The 15,734-nt window shown below is 40.3% G+C and overlaps 1 protein-coding gene across 5 annotated transcripts in view; it reads right to left on the bottom strand.

The window, feature by feature from the left end:
- Positions 1–1,572: 1,572 nt before the first annotated feature.
- Positions 1,573–15,734, bottom strand: part of CDK14 (cyclin dependent kinase 14) — a 547,481-nt gene continuing 533,319 nt past the window's right edge. For all 5 annotated transcript variants that reach the window (XR_003516423.2, XM_027573639.2, XM_027573640.2 and 2 more), the window contains one exon: positions 1,573–5,010. The gene's annotated coding sequence lies outside the window, so the exon portion shown is untranslated. The remainder of the gene's footprint in view (positions 5,011–15,734) is intronic.

Genomic DNA, 15,734 nt, shown 5'->3' with positions numbered 1-15,734 from the left:
ATTCTACTCAGTTTCCAGGGTGATTTCTGGCTCCTGTCGAACTGAGAAATTTGCCTTGGGTCTCAATGTCTCTGCCTTGGCTACCACGAAGTCCACCTTTACACAATCTCCTCTCTCAGAAGCCACTGGTGGCGGCAGGGCCATGAGAAAACGCACGTGTCCTTGGCGCAGATGACTTGCTGCTGTGGGGGAAACAGCAGGGGCGGTTGGGGAGCCGAGGCTGTGCAGGCTCGCCCGAGCTTTTCTGGAATGGGATATGCGGTGGCTGAGAACACGGACATTTGGTTTTGTGAGAAGGTTAAGCTTGAGAAAGGCTCAGAAACTCTTAAATTTGTGACAATGTTAAGCTTGTGAAGGGCTCACAAACTCAGTTGTGGGAGAGGAGCAAGGGAAGGATAACCTGAGGCACTGCTGCTGGTGAGTGAGGGTCTTCCCAGGGGAAAGCCAGGTGTCCCGAGTCATCCGAATGCACGACCTGAAATGCGTTTTTGCCTTCAAGGGTATGCGTTTTTAAAAAGAGATTTGTTTCTCTTTTTGAAAGAGTGTGAGACAGCTCATGAGTGGGAGGAGCAGAGCGAGAGCAGAGGGAGAAAGAATTTCAAGCAGACTCCTCGCTGAGCACAGAGCCTGACACGGGGCTTGATCTCACAACCCTGAGATCATGACCTGAGCTGAAATCAAGAGTTGGACACTCAACCAACTGAGCCACCCAGGTGCCCCTTCAAGGGCAGGCATTTTAAAATCACCAAATAGCATATCTATAAATTGATAACTGTACCTGGCACGAACACTATTAGCAATTTATGAAATCATGGGGGGGGGGGGGGGTGGGCGTTGTTTGCAGTTGTGAAGCTGACAGGTCCGACCAGGAGGAGGAGGTGATGACAGAAATGTGACTGGCTTTCCGAGGTGGCCCTGTCAATCCGAGTGCAGGCGCCCACTAGGTGATGTTCAGGGAAGTGTGCTCAGCTCAGGGAGGGATGCTTCCAGCAGAATGTGGGCATGCTGAGCTGAAGCTTTGATTTGTATTGAGGGGAGGGTAATCTACTCACCTCATCTTAGAATATGTACAAAATAATTAAGAAAGAGACAATAAAAGATAAATAGGATTGTCATTAAACAAAACCAGATCGGTTCAGATACATGCAACTTGTGGTGGACGTCATTAAGGAGCTGGTGGAATTGTGAACAATTCCAAGAAAACACAGACTTTTTCTATGTAGCCTCTACCCCTTTACCCAAATCTGACAAAGCATAGCAAAAAAGGGAGGGCTTGGGGTGCCTGGCTGGCTCAGTGGATACAGCATGCAACTCATGATCTCAGGGATGTAGGTTCCAGCCCCACGCTGGGTATAGAGATTACTTAAAAAAATAAAATCTTAAAAAAAAAGTGTGTGGGGGGAGGGTTTAACAGACTCCTGGAACATTCCAGCTAACTCATTCCTTCCCACATCCAAGAGCCTTACCTGTTTGCTTATTTCACTCTAAAAATGACTGTGCCTAAGAGTTTTTAAAACAATGTTTGACACTCCATGGTGTTCCTGGGCACCAAGAAGATATAGCAAGAAAATGTACAGAGGTTCTGCTATACTTTATTCCATATCATGTTACAAGAAAACAACAGTGACAACTGACAAACCATTACATCTTTCATAATACAGACAAATTACACTTGGTAACAAATATGCAACATGTATTATTCCATTCTCCTTACTATGTTTCATTTTGGAGTATAATAGTTTTCTGAATGATGCTAACACATTTCTTAGGTACCGACCCTCTGCTAGAAAGTACACATCTCAGTGTATCATACCAAAAAAAAAAAAAAAGATAAAAGATAAAAGAAAAAAAAAATCCACTCCCAACTAGAGAATGTAGATTTTGTATGTGCCTCTTAAATATGCTGCTGTAGGAAGGGGAATGAAAATAGGAGATTGCTTATTTTACTTGAGACCTTTTTGTTGTTGTTGTTTTTGGTATATGAGAAAATTGCAAGGCAGTAACATATGTGGTTTCCTCTGCCTACAAGCCAGTAAGAGAGATAGAAGTTATGTGCAATTATGCAGCATATTCCTATGTATAGCGGGGCAGGGAAAAATCCACCCCAGTATGTACAGCCTAAACATCCTCTTATGTAACAAAGATTACAAAACCAGTAAGTACTATTCACAGATGAGTATCTTATATAGACACATAACCTAGGGTATTAATTACACTGGCTTTCATGTACACACTGAGGGAAAGATACCAAGAGGTCTTGCTTTCTCTGCACACCTGGAGGCTCCCCTGGAAACTTCTCTTACTACTCTTGGGAGGTAGAAATAGCTTCTCACCCTTTTTTCAGTGGATGGACAGCCACCCCTGCCTTATGTCCCCTGTTTTGTTTTTGTTTTTCTTTTGAGCACTGCAAAAACATTTTTTCATGTCTTATGTATCCTGCATCTTTAAGTCAACCAAACTGTCCCTTTAAGAAAATGGCAATGTCCCAAATTTTCTTTCAGAATACTGTGCGTGCACTGATGTTGCATTGATACCACCACAATGCTAATGAATTCCTAATATTCCAGCTGTATGAATTCAGGCTAGTCCTTCATATAAAAATAATCTCACAAAACATTCCAGTGCTTTCTCAATAGAATAATAAATCTGCTAATGAACACATTCTGTAACGATTTTCATGGATGCCCTCCGTGGGAGGGGGCGGGGGGAGGGGAGGTGGGAAGCTGGATTGCCAATAGGAGAGGAGAGGGGAGAGAGACAAACCCAACTTTGGATTTCCTGTACTGAGGACAAGACTGGGGAGCTACAAACCTCCTAAATGAGACCTTCTGAGACACATGTCTGTGTAAAAACCAGATTTCCCTCCACACTGAGTAGCATTATGTTTCCTCTCCCGAGAGAAGCTGCCTATGACAGGGGCAGATATCTCTGAATGACGCTAACATTCCTAATCGAAGTCTCTTAATATTAAATATTTTCAAATGTTCAACTTAGAAAGCTTATTAAATAGCAAGATTTAATCACCAGCTGCTCTTGGTTTAAAGTTAGTAAAATACAAAAGTTATGCCTCTCCCCCAAAGAAATAATTCAAAACCAATCACAGGCAAGGCTGTTCTTGATTGCATGTAAAATTTTCTCTCCGTATTTATGTTAAGGAATCCTAATTTAAGCACATGGTAAAATACCACTAAAGACTTCCAGTGGCTTGGAATGTCAGAGAGAATGGGAAAGACTTCTAGGTAGCAAACAGTAAACACTCTAGCCTTGGGTAACTTTTGCTCTCTTTAAAATCAATTAGTAAGTAATTCTTTGCTTTGCACCTAGAAGCTTTCAATGAATGCTACTTCTGAATAGGATGGATTGTGACCTTGACATATTTATTCATGCCGCACTCCAGGGAAGGTACCCTTTTAATGCTTAGAAGTTTTGGGTCCAATTTCCTAGGAATACTGGCTTTGACTAGAGAGAAGCTATTCCCTCATGGGACTTTCAGAGAATGCCTTTGCCAAACTGGCTCATAATTCCTAGTCTTGATCCTAAAAAGTGCGATGCATTTCAAGTTCTCAATCTCTCCTTCTTTCTGACCAACAGGAAAATGTAAAACAACATACATGAAGAGTATTTCCACAGGAATTGGTGTTCTGAGGGGCTAGGTTTCATGCTTTAGATGAAGTTCCATAACTGCCCCGTTGGCCTCAGTATTATTTGGGGTTGTGCAGCGAGGCCGGCCCCACTGGGAGAAGGCCTGCATCAGGCAGCTTGCCCTCCCCATCAAAGCACAGAGCGTGCCCAGTCCACTTTTCCCTCCTTGTCACATAAGCGCCTTCATCCTTCGAGGTCCCTCATCTTCTAAATAAGGGAAGCTGGGCCTTTCTTTTTCCCTTGCCATCTTGAAAGCTAGACTCCTGCATTGTTTCTACAACCTGCGTAAGAACAGTTTTTCCAGGAGACTGGTTAAAGTTAAGGTCCCCAGTGATGTCTTCCGATCAGCTTGGAATGTTTTAAAAAGTGTAATGTAAAGGTGCTTTGGTGTAAATGAGCAAATTTTTAACTCTGGATAACTCTGTAATTTGCTTTTTTAAATGGTAACTAGCCAAGATGGCTTTTGGGGCTCATCCAGCAGATACAATTCTTTTGCACCCAAGTTGTAAGCATTCTGTTCCTCATTCTTTTCTCCTCCACTTAGAAAATGCTCCTGAAGCATAACAGAGTGGATGGAAAATATAAGATGTTGACAAGACCCAGAAAACATGTAAAAAGTCACCTTAATTTCCAGAGGTTGAAAAGTAAGCAATTTATCCCTGTCTTTGTTCTTAATGCTTGATATTTGTTTCTTTACTTCCAACCTACTTGGAAAACAGTCATGCTATGTGGCTTGAAAATGCTAAGCAGATTCCAATATCCTATATACATGTGCAGTTATTTCCAAGAAAAAAACCACATTTGCAGATGTCCTCAAAAGGTAAGTGACAAGTGGGGCCCCACAGCTAGGGACCAAGTTGTCAAGTCAGCCTGAGAACAGGGGTTTGCTTTAGCTAAAAATTTCCTTCCTGGTGGTTGCAAAATGTACACTGCTCTCAAAGAAAACACACATTGTTTTATGCCACTATGTGGCTTTCAAGTACAGACATTACTGAAGAAGTGTGAACACCAAATGTGTTGTCTTAATGTATTTAAGACATGGCTGGTGAAAGCATAAAAACCTTTACAGAGACGTTGCACTGCAGAGGGAAATCAAACAAAATCAAACACAAAAGACTGAAAAGAATACATGCCATGTATCAGTAAGCAAAGCTTAATCTTCACATAGTTCTTGGAAATCACAAGGTATCCAAATGCGTGCAAGGTTTTAAATAAATTGCAGAGAAAACAGGGTCTTGCCAGCTTCAGTTTTCTTGTAAGTGAAATCCACCACAGGGAGGGGAAGGAAACTGATCCGTCATTCCCTTCGTATTATTGGCCACTTCATTAATGTTTTTTTTTTCTTCCCAGAATGATGACAACTTAATCCTGGAAGGAGGAAAAGAGAAAATTGCTATATGTAAAAAAAAAACAAAAAACAAAAAACAAAACAAAACAAAACAAATCCAAAAACAAACAAAAAAAACCCACAAACAACTTACATCATTCATTTTTTTTCTAAATTACACGAGACATCAAAATTGGTCAGGCCAAAAGTAAGTCTATCCATTTTCTAAGCAGCCACCCCGCGCGCACTTATGGGAGGCAGAGTGGTCTCCTTCACCAAAACAGTTCTCACATAACATGATAAGCAAATGTTCTGACTCCATTTTTTCCCCTTAAAATAATTTAACTCCATGAATTTAAATGGTCTAACCTCTTCTTGGATTATTTAGAGGAAAAGAAAGTCAGCAAATTTCCTTCCCTGAATCATTAGTAGTAATACTGGTCTTTTTTTTTTTTTTTTTTTTTTTAATACTGGTCTTAATTAAGTGCCTGTAGCATCATATAGACCATTAAAAGGACATATCCTCGTGTCATTTTTATGGGCATGAAATAGAAAAAGGGATCACATACATGCTTTAAAAAAAGCCCGGTTGTATATAATTCCTTGGTTGCGTATTATCAGACCTAGTTTCAGCAGAATGAAAATTGGCCAGCATGACCTGAATTGCCAGCCTTGTGTCCTGCACACAGCTGTGCATTTCCAGTTTAACCAGTGCCTGCTTAAACCTGGTAACTACTTCCATGTGAGCAGGTCAAGGAGAAAGAAGGAATTCCTCTCCACATTTCTGTTTGGTCCTTAAGCAGTTTCACTGAGTCCCTACAATGTGAAAGTAAGGTCTTGCCAGGAAGGCTGAAAAGAAACACTCCCAGGATCAAGTCACACAGCCCAGAGGCTCCACCTCCACCGAGGCCCAGAACCAACTCCTCATTTCCACTTAAAGCTCAAGGTCACTGAGGCCTGGTGAGGCCTGTTCGTTCCTGTCTACACTGCTATACTGTCATCTTCCCAAGCAGGGAAGGAAACTTGACCTTCGGTTGAGACACGGCTGTCCCACTGCTGGTCATGCAGGCTGTCGTGCCAAGAACTTCACTACTACCTTGACCAAGAAAGCAAAAAGTTCCAGCCTTACTGTTAAGAACAGCGTCCTCCCTACTCTCAACTCATTTCCTCTGCTTAATAGGATGATTTTTTGGAAGGTTAACCTTCCATCCTTTCTTTTTCATTGAGGTGAAATTCACAGAACCTAAAATTAACCATTGTAAGGCATATAATTTAGTGGCATTTAGGATATTCACAATGTTATCCAAACTGTCTAGTTATCCCCTCTGTCTAGTTCCAAAACATTTCTGCCACCCCCAAAGGAGGTCCTATACCCTCGAAGCAGTCACTCCCATTCTCCTCTTGCCGCAGCCTCCTGGCAACTGCCAATCTGCTTTGCGTCTCTATGTATTTACCTATTCTGGATATTTCATACGAACAGAATCATACAATATGTGACCTGTTGTGTCTGACTTCTTTCATTTAGCATCATGTTCATCATTTTGTAGCATGTATCAGAACTTCATCCTTTGTTATGGCCAATGGATATACCATGTTTTGTTTATCCGTTCATGAGTTGATGTATATCTGGATTGTTTTCACTTTTTTGCTATTATGAATAGTGCTGCTGTGAACATTCACGTGCAAGTATTTAAATACTTGTTTTCCAATTCTTTTGGGTCAATACCGAGGAGTGGAATTGCTGGGTCATATGGCAATTTTATGTTTAACTTTTGGAGAACTGGCAAACTGTTTTCCACAGTGGCGGCCCCATTTTATATTACCACCAGCGATACACAAAGGTTCCAATTTCTCCACAACACCCTTGCCAATATTTGTTATTTTCTGTTTTTTTTTTTTTTTTTTTTTTTGGATTACAGACATCCTAGCGGGGTGAACCGCTCATTGTGGTTTTGATTTGCATTTATCTAATGATTAGTTAGGCTGAGCACCTTTTCATGTGCTTGTTGGCCATTTGTATATCTTCTTTGGAGAAATATGTATTCCAAGTCCTTTGCCTGCTTTTAAATTGGGTTGTTGGTCTTTTTGTTGTTGAGTTGTAGCACTTTTTATATATTTTGGGTATCAATCCCTTGATTTGCAAATATTTACTCCCATTTTGTGGACTGTCTCTTCACTCGGTTGATAATGTTCTTTGATGCCCATTTTAATTAGGATAAAGTCCAATTTATCCATTTTTTTCTTTTGTTGCTTATGGTTTTGGTGTCATATCTAAAAATCCATTGTCAAATTTAAGGTTATAAAGATTTACGTTTTCTTCTAAGAGTTTTATAGTTTTAATCCTTACATTTAGATCTTCAAACCATTTTGAGTTAATTTTTGTATGTGGTATGAGATAGAGGTAACATTCCATTCTTAAGAGTTCTCTGTCCTCAGTGACTGAGACAAAAAGCCCTTAAGTTTCTGGGAGAGGCCGGGGGTGGAGGGAGAAGCCTCGGTGGAAGCTCTTTGTTATCACTAAGTCCAAACTCCTCAGATATTATCTCAAATACTTGCTGCTTGTGGCTCACTTGGCCAGCCCTCACCCCTGCCAGGCTGCCCAGATCTCTTCTTAAACAAGTGACCACCCTAGCAAAAATAACTAAAGGAGACTAACTGCCTTAGCTCCCATTCTCCCAGGGAAATGAAGTAAATCCATCTTGTGCTTTACCTGTGGCTCCCATGTAATCATGCATTCTGGCTTCTGCACTGACATCTTTCCTGAGGCCCATGACATCAAAGACAGAGAGCACTTGTCCCCGCAACATTTCAAACACTCCTGTCCACATGCATCTTCAGCTAGTCCCCAAGCCTGCTACCAAACCTGACATTTTTATTAAGCAGATGAAAAAATGCTCTTTCTCTTCCATGTTGCTTAAACAGAGACTGAAGCTCTTCCAGGAAGCCTGCCCACCCTGGACAAATGGAAGAGCTATGGGTTTGTCCTGGTATGTGCTGACCTAGGCATGAGTTCCTACTGCCACACAGAAATGACATACAGTTGACCCTTGAACAACGCAGGGATTGGGGCACTGGCCCCTTGCACAGTTGAAAATCTGCATAAAACTTTTGACTCCCCAAAAACTTAACTACTAATTGCCTACCGTTTACTGGAAGATTTACTGGTAACACGAACAGCTGGTTAACACATATTTTATATATGTATCATGTACTGTATTCCTACAATACAGTCAGCTAGAGCAAAGAAAACGTTATTAAGAAAATCATAAGGGAAAATACATTTACAGTACTGTTCTTTATTTATCAAAAAAATCAGCACGTAAGTATAGACTTGGGTCATTCGAACCCGTGTTGTTCAAGGGCCGACTGTAGTCATGACCTGGCTCTCCTCCATTCTACTACTTTAATCCACAGAATGCAGACCTGCCCAGGCTGACCTCCCGAATGAGTGACTTCAAATGTCCCTCCCGTGTGGGGACATTTCCTGTGAGGGAGCAAGGAGGCAGGCGGCATCATTATGTCCTTGATTAAACCTGGTTTTGTTGACTATTGTGTCCCTAGAGCATAGTCAAGCCCCTGCTCAGATACCCTGCTGAATGAATAGAAAGGAAGAAGGTGGAATCTGAACATTTGGGAGTGGAGTACGTTTTTAGAACTAGGGTTCCCTCATGGCACACTGACAGAGGGCAGTGCTGGGGGCAGAACCGGCCATCCACAGACACACCATGAGCCAAGAAAGGTGGGTAGAATTAACACCTTCCTGTGCACCAAGCTTTTTTTTTTTTTTTTTTTAACCTCATGACATTCTATTTGAATGATGTGATTTTCAGGGTACCTGATTTGATACAATAATAAATGATGTTGTCACCATAATCCGTGGCATGTCACTATCCTGTTGGGTTGATTTAAACTTTTTTTTTTTTTTTTTTTAGCCATTGATGGTGCTTGTCAAGGCATAAGCAGGAATTGGATAATAAAGCGTAATGCATAATAATAGTAATTGGATAATAAATGGTGAACGCCGTGATTATGGATAAGTCCTTTACTTAGGTTTGGGCTCAGACATTTAATAGAAGGAGCCAGGAATAAAAAAGAAGGGAGGTGCCAGTGAGAGGTAGCCTCTTCCCCATCTATATGAGATGACTCTATAGCCCAAATTGTGCCAGGTACCCTGCCTAACACTGTTCATCAGCAGCACGGGATGCCCCTTCCCCCTCCTTGGGCAGCCTCAGCATTAGTTTCAATTTTCAAGGACTACATGTAAGGTAGGTCAATTTACTGCTAGAAAAATTCCTTAAGATTTAAATGTAATCATACGTTTGATGTGTACGGAGGTGGGTAGAAGGAGTGAGGGTATACGACATTCCCAGGGAAGCAAAATATAATAGCAATGTATGTCCTTCCCTCACATTTAATTGATTATTAAAATAGACCACATATCCAATACAAATGAACAGTGACTATGACCATAAGCTCAACTAAGTGTGCATCAACTCATAGGTATATATATCATCAGATTAATGGATGCCATTTTTATCTTGCTTTCTGCTTTTACAATGTTCTTTCTCTAGAAACGAATGTTTTAAACAAGAAACTGGATTTTATTGATAAAATCCTTATTCAGAAATATCTACATAGAGCTTCTCAGCTATAAATATTAATTAATTGGATCGCTGGTACCCATAATGCAACTTTGTTCTGACCCATGTGCCCTCTGAACTAGATATTTTTTGGATTCAATTTTCTTAAAACCAACTGTCAGCATCATGTGATGGAGGAGATGAAAAATGAAAATGAGCAGTCCTGCTGTGCAGGTGGGTGACCTGTGGGAGAGAGTCTGCCTGGTAGGATTTTTACACGAACCATCAGACACAGACCAATTGATTAGATCATCTCATACCCGCCACCAACTAGGCTCAAGAGACTAATTAGAGAGAGTACTGCCTGCGCAGGCACCCCATTGACACCTAATTTGCTCAGCCAAAGCCTTTGGGGAAAATGTATTATCTCTGCAGCTGCACTTCATGCATTTCTGATTTGAGGCATAAGCAAGGAGTGCTTCATCACTCTTTTGAGCAAACTGAATGTAGAAGCCCTTAAGTGCTAAATGCAAGCAAACAGACCCAAATTAAAAACGGACCAGGCTCTTTCTAATTCCCTCTGTGCTCCCCATTAAATCTCTGTGTGTAAATACACACATACCCCCCTACATACACACGTGCAGTTTACATGCTGGCAGGACCATGCAGCTGAGCACCCCAGCTCAAGGTGCTGCCAATGCGATCAGATGGCCTTTCTTTCACTAGCCTATTTACCCACTCTAAGGTTTTGTGCTTGTTTTATTTTTTTTATTTTTTTCCCCTGCTGCATTGCCCCTCTGCAAAGTATCTTCCCCCCCCCCCCCCCCCACCGTACAGGAAGACTCTGGCCCATTTTCTTCCCCTCTAAGCCTCACTGGAGAGAAGTGATTATTTTGGTTCCAAATTAAAACAACTGTAGGTTTTCCTTTCATCGCCTAAATTGTGAACAGGATATTCACCAGGATGTATGTGAGGCTGTAGGGTAATCCGCTCATTTCTGTTCGAGACTCTTTGTTAAGATGCCTAACAGAGAGGGAAGAATTATTAAAATTTGACAGAGAGAAAGCTGCCTCACAATAGCAAAGACAGTATAGAATTATAAAATAATGAAGTTATCTTCGAGAAAAACAATGGATAGCATTTGACCAACTTCAGTTTTTATCTGTTTCTTATCTAAAATAAAACCAATTCCAATCTCCTTTTCAAATGTAGAATCCAAACCACTGGTAAATAAGGAGTCATTTAAAGATAGATATGCAATTAATGACATGCTTTAAAAAAAGGGAATAAAAATTAAACATTCAGTCAATACGGAAAAATTAGGTTATCTTTGTGCCAAATCTAGTGGCTGTGAGGAATGAATTTCCGTCATGCTGGAATCAAAGAAAAAACAATACAGGACCTGCAATGGTGGTGTTCTAGAGTGGACTTACTGACTTTATGCCTTTCTAGTCACACGTCAGATGAATTATCTTACCCACATGTTCTGGTAAATTACAATTCTGCTTTGTAATTTTCACATTTATCTTATTCTTAAGAATTCAGGGAAGATATTTTGGGATCATTTTAGCTGTCTACTTTTAAACCAGCATTCAAAATTAGCCTAAATTGGCAAAGTCAAAGGATTCCAGTGGCCATCAGAGTGAATAGCTTTCTGAAGGTATACAGAAAGTGGCTTGAGGAGAGATGTTTGAGAACAGTTAGAAAATCAGGGCCTTAACTAATACATAAAACTGTCTATAGAATTTATTTTTGATATTGTGGAAAACAAAGCCCAGAATGCTTCCCCTCCCCAAGCACCATATTAATAAGATTTCACATGGAAAATATCCAGGAAAAAAAAAAAAACAAACAAACTACTAGGCTGTGCCACTTTGAGTTTGATATTGCTTAAAATACTAAGAAAAACAATGAAATTAATCTTTAGTACTTAATGCATCTTTAAGGAGTGTTCACTACTTATAGAAAATTAACTCCAGAAATAAGGTTGCTAAATCCTAAAGCAACTGAGCAAGTACAGATCTCTCAGAAGTAAAAATATGTATAAATACAAGTACATACATATACGGTACATATACTCATTTGTAAAGAGCACATATACTCAAATTTTATACTGTAGATTTTATATAAATATCAGACTCAAAATGATAAGGTTTAATCTTTATACTGATTCAAAAAATCTGGGGACAGCTTAATTTCTTTTTTTTAAAGTGAGTTATGTTATGATTTGGCTAGAAATACAGGTTTTCTTTTAGAACATCTGAAATCAGTGTTTTCTAGTTACTTTGACATTGTATTGAAGCTTCTTGAAGGAAGTAGAAAATCAGTCAAACCTACCTCTGTAACTTATTTCTGACATATGATACTCATGTTTCTTCCTCACCACCCCCCTACCCCCCCCAGAATAGAACACATCTTTGAGACTAGCAAGAGAATATTAATTAAAATGAATGCAGGGATAGACAGGCTTTGTTTTAAGCCTAACAGAAGGTCCATCATTCAAAATAGCTCAAATCCTTTAAGTTGAAAGCCATTTGGTAACATCCATATGGATGCACAATGCACTAATTGCAGTGACTTTGCACATTTTAAGCTTCATGCCAAAGTAGAGATTTTAATTAAAATTTTTAGGCAAAGCTATAAGTTTAACATTTCAAAACAAAGCATTTCTCACACAAGGAAACGGACTTAACATATCATTTCAATAATCATCACTATCAGTGAACATTTCTTGAAATCCTCATTAAAGACCAGGCATTGTATGATATATAATTAGTGGTAATTGAAAAGAATGCTGTATTTTCATGGTGTGACTGTTTATTGAATGAGATTTATGTAAAAGAGTAGTCATATTTTAGACCCATGTGGATGGCAATTCTGGGAGTATATCCTGTCTCAGTGAGGGCTAAGGGAAGCGTAGGGAGACAATAAAGTACTGATCTAGGTCTTGTAAGAACATCCAAGACACAGGCCATCTTTTACACACACACACACACACACACACACACACAGAATTTGTATATAAAATCATATATATAATGATACACACACACATACAAATACATATACTGTGAGGTTTGAAATAGCTTGTTCAAATAGTTTCAATGACAAACTTAAGAATAGCAAAGCCTTTACCAAATGAGACTCTTTTCAAGGATTTCATATCGGAAGGTTTATTTGCTCAGCATACCTTTATAACTGACTGGCTACCAAGTGGGATAAGTTAATTAAACAGGATTCTGACTCTTTAACCTTCCTTATATGTTACAGTCCTACTAACCTATATTTAAATAAACCAAATACAAAGCTATGTAACCTAGCAGTGTGTGAATTTTTTACAACTTAAAACGAACACACACAAATATAAAACCACTTCTAAGTATTTAGCAGTCAGAGAAACACGAGGGTTCATGTCTGATGTTAATTAAAAGATCTGAGAGAATATCCGAGACTTCATTTTGGGTGGATTTTTTTTCTTTCAAATTAAAACTTGTCTAGTATTATTGTCCAAAGTGTTGAAGCAGCAGTTTCCATGCTAAAGGTTTTGAATTCAATATAATATCATCACCTACAATGTCATTCTGTCCCACGAACCATCGTATTGCAGAAATCCGCAAAGCTAAGACACAAATTTCTGTGGTTGAAGTTAGATTACAAATGGCTGGTACATAAAGAATGGTGTCAGCATAAACCAGAAGTCAGGTTCGTTCATGAGAGAGATTTTAAGTCATTTGAGAGATTCTGAGCCACCAAGTCATGGCAGCGCATATACAAGAGAGAGAAAGACAGTGTATGGGAGCACCGTACGTGCTGTCTGTTTGCCTACATGCTTCCTCTTGCCTTGACTTTTGGCCACATGCTCTGTCTTGGAATTAACTGTTTCTTGTATACTTCTCCTAGATCTTAGCACATTTTGCTCTGTCATCCCAAATTCTACATCGTCAACCCTTTCTTTCATCAATCTTCTTTCACCTGTAAGCGATGCTAGTATTTTTACAGTGTTTCTACTGCTTTCGTGAGTGCTCTGTGCTCTACACTGAATGTTTGTATGCCCCCCAAATTCTTATGTTGAAACCTAATCCCCAGTGTGATGGTATTTCCAGGTGGAGTCTTTGGGAGGTGATTAGATCACGAGGGTGGGACCCACATGAATGGGATTAGTGCCCTTACTAAAGAGACTCCAGAGAGCTCTCTCACCCCTTCGTCATGTGAAGACACAGAAAGAAGAGGAAGAGGGTCCTCATCAGACATGAATCTGCCGGTGCCTTGCTCTTGGACTTCCGGCATCCAAAACTGTGAGAAATACATTTCTGTTGTTTATAAAGCCACCCTTCTGTGGTATTCTGTTATAGCGGCCTGAATAGATGGAAATATTATGGTTACCAGGTTGAATACATTTTGAGCTGTCTGCCTCTTACTCTATTTTTCCCCATAAACCATAGAATTTTTACAGGAGTATTCTGCTGAACACAGGGAGGAAAATGGAAATCATAATCTAGCAGTAACATCTATTCTTGGTGGGGCGCATTCTGATACCATCACAGAACGACACATTTGTTACCATAGCGCATTCCCCCCCGCCCCAGCCCCAGGTGGGTCCAACAAGGTCATACTGGGGGACACGGATGCTGGACAACCAGCTCACCTCCCACCAACTCCTTCCCATGTAGCAGCCCCACCCTGTGAACAGTGCCAATGAACAACTTGCCCGCAAAGACCAAGGACAAATCACTAAGTGTTGAGTCATGGAAACTATCTACACATAAAGTCAATGGATACGCATCTCCACAAAATTACAATTAAAGCATTTTGTTACTAGTTACACTTCTATAACAAGTTACTATATCTTTTTTTTTAAAAAGATTTTATTTTTAAATAATCTCCACCCCAACGTCGGGCTTGAACTCACAACCCTGAGATCAAGAGTTGCATGCTCCACTGAATGAGCCAGCCAGGTGCCCCACAAGTTACTATATCTAATCACCAAGATGAGTTCTGAGAGACAGAATTATGGAACACGTCATGAGAAGTAAATACTAGCATTCTGTGCTCAGGTGGCATTTTCTCTCATTCAAAGTGTATTTCCATTTATTTGCTCATTAAATGAAAGTGCCTAAAAAAACAGGACCATGATGGTAAGAAAATAATAGATTTTATAAAACGGAGTGTTTTGTTGTTATTGTTATTTGTTTTTTTTTTAAAGTTCTACTCCTTGAATCACTGGTTCAATGTCTTCTGGCACATCAGCAGCAGGAGGTCTGTTCCAGGTTTACATACCCACTAGGGGAATCACAACCTTTCTAGGAACCAGGGGGACCAACTGTCCCGGTTTGCCAGGACGGAGGGGGTTTCCAGGATGGAGGACTCTCAGTTTTAAAACCGGGGCAAATCAGAATGAGTCGGTCACCCTCACAGAGACAACAGGGTTCACAAGTTGTTACTTCCAACTTTATTATAACAACAGAGTCAGCGAGCTTGGCACTTTACTACACGAACTAAGACATGCTGACGCTCTAGTCTCAAAGTGCGTGTCACCAAGTGTTGCAAATGCTAAACCCTGAGAGTCGGCAAAAGAGCTGTTCGAAAGAGGGTGGGATCTGAGCTTGCCAAGGATCTCAGCCGCCAAGGGATTTTTCACCTCTCCTTGACTCTGCGTTGTAGACCTTCTTCTCGAAGTTCTTTTTATTGAAGCCATGGTCGATCTCATTCTGCTCTAATGAGGTTGTTGAATTCAAGACCATCAGCTTATTCCTCACAATTCTCAGTGGCACTTTCAATAAATCTATCTATTTAAAGTCACACATGTCTGTGTGGGGCGGCAGGGAGGAGGTGGCTGCGACTGCCACTCTCACAGGATGAGACGTGCAAATGTCGCCTGACTCTCTGCTGCATGGGACACCCCTTCCCCGCCCTCTTATCAATCACCATGCGCCAGAAGATGCCTTAGGTACTCATTAAATAGTTTGTTCACTTGCATCTTTATATTTGCCTATGCATTTAAAAGGAAAAGGAAAAACAAATGTGCACTAATGCTTAGCTTCACTGCTCTGCTGTCCTTTCCAACTCAGACGTGATTTGCTGTTTTTGATTAGCACACGACCTCAGACAGACTTTCAAACTGCAGCGTTTGGAGATCTGAAATACTGTCAAATCTTTTATACAGCAACTGCAATAAATCAGAAAAC

Source organism: Zalophus californianus, chromosome 12 (assembly GCF_009762305.2).
Source record: "Zalophus californianus isolate mZalCal1 chromosome 12, mZalCal1.pri.v2, whole genome shotgun sequence".
NCBI classification, from domain to species: Eukaryota; Metazoa; Chordata; class Mammalia; order Carnivora; family Otariidae; genus Zalophus; species Zalophus californianus.
This window is presented reverse-complemented; position numbering and strand designations above follow the sequence as displayed.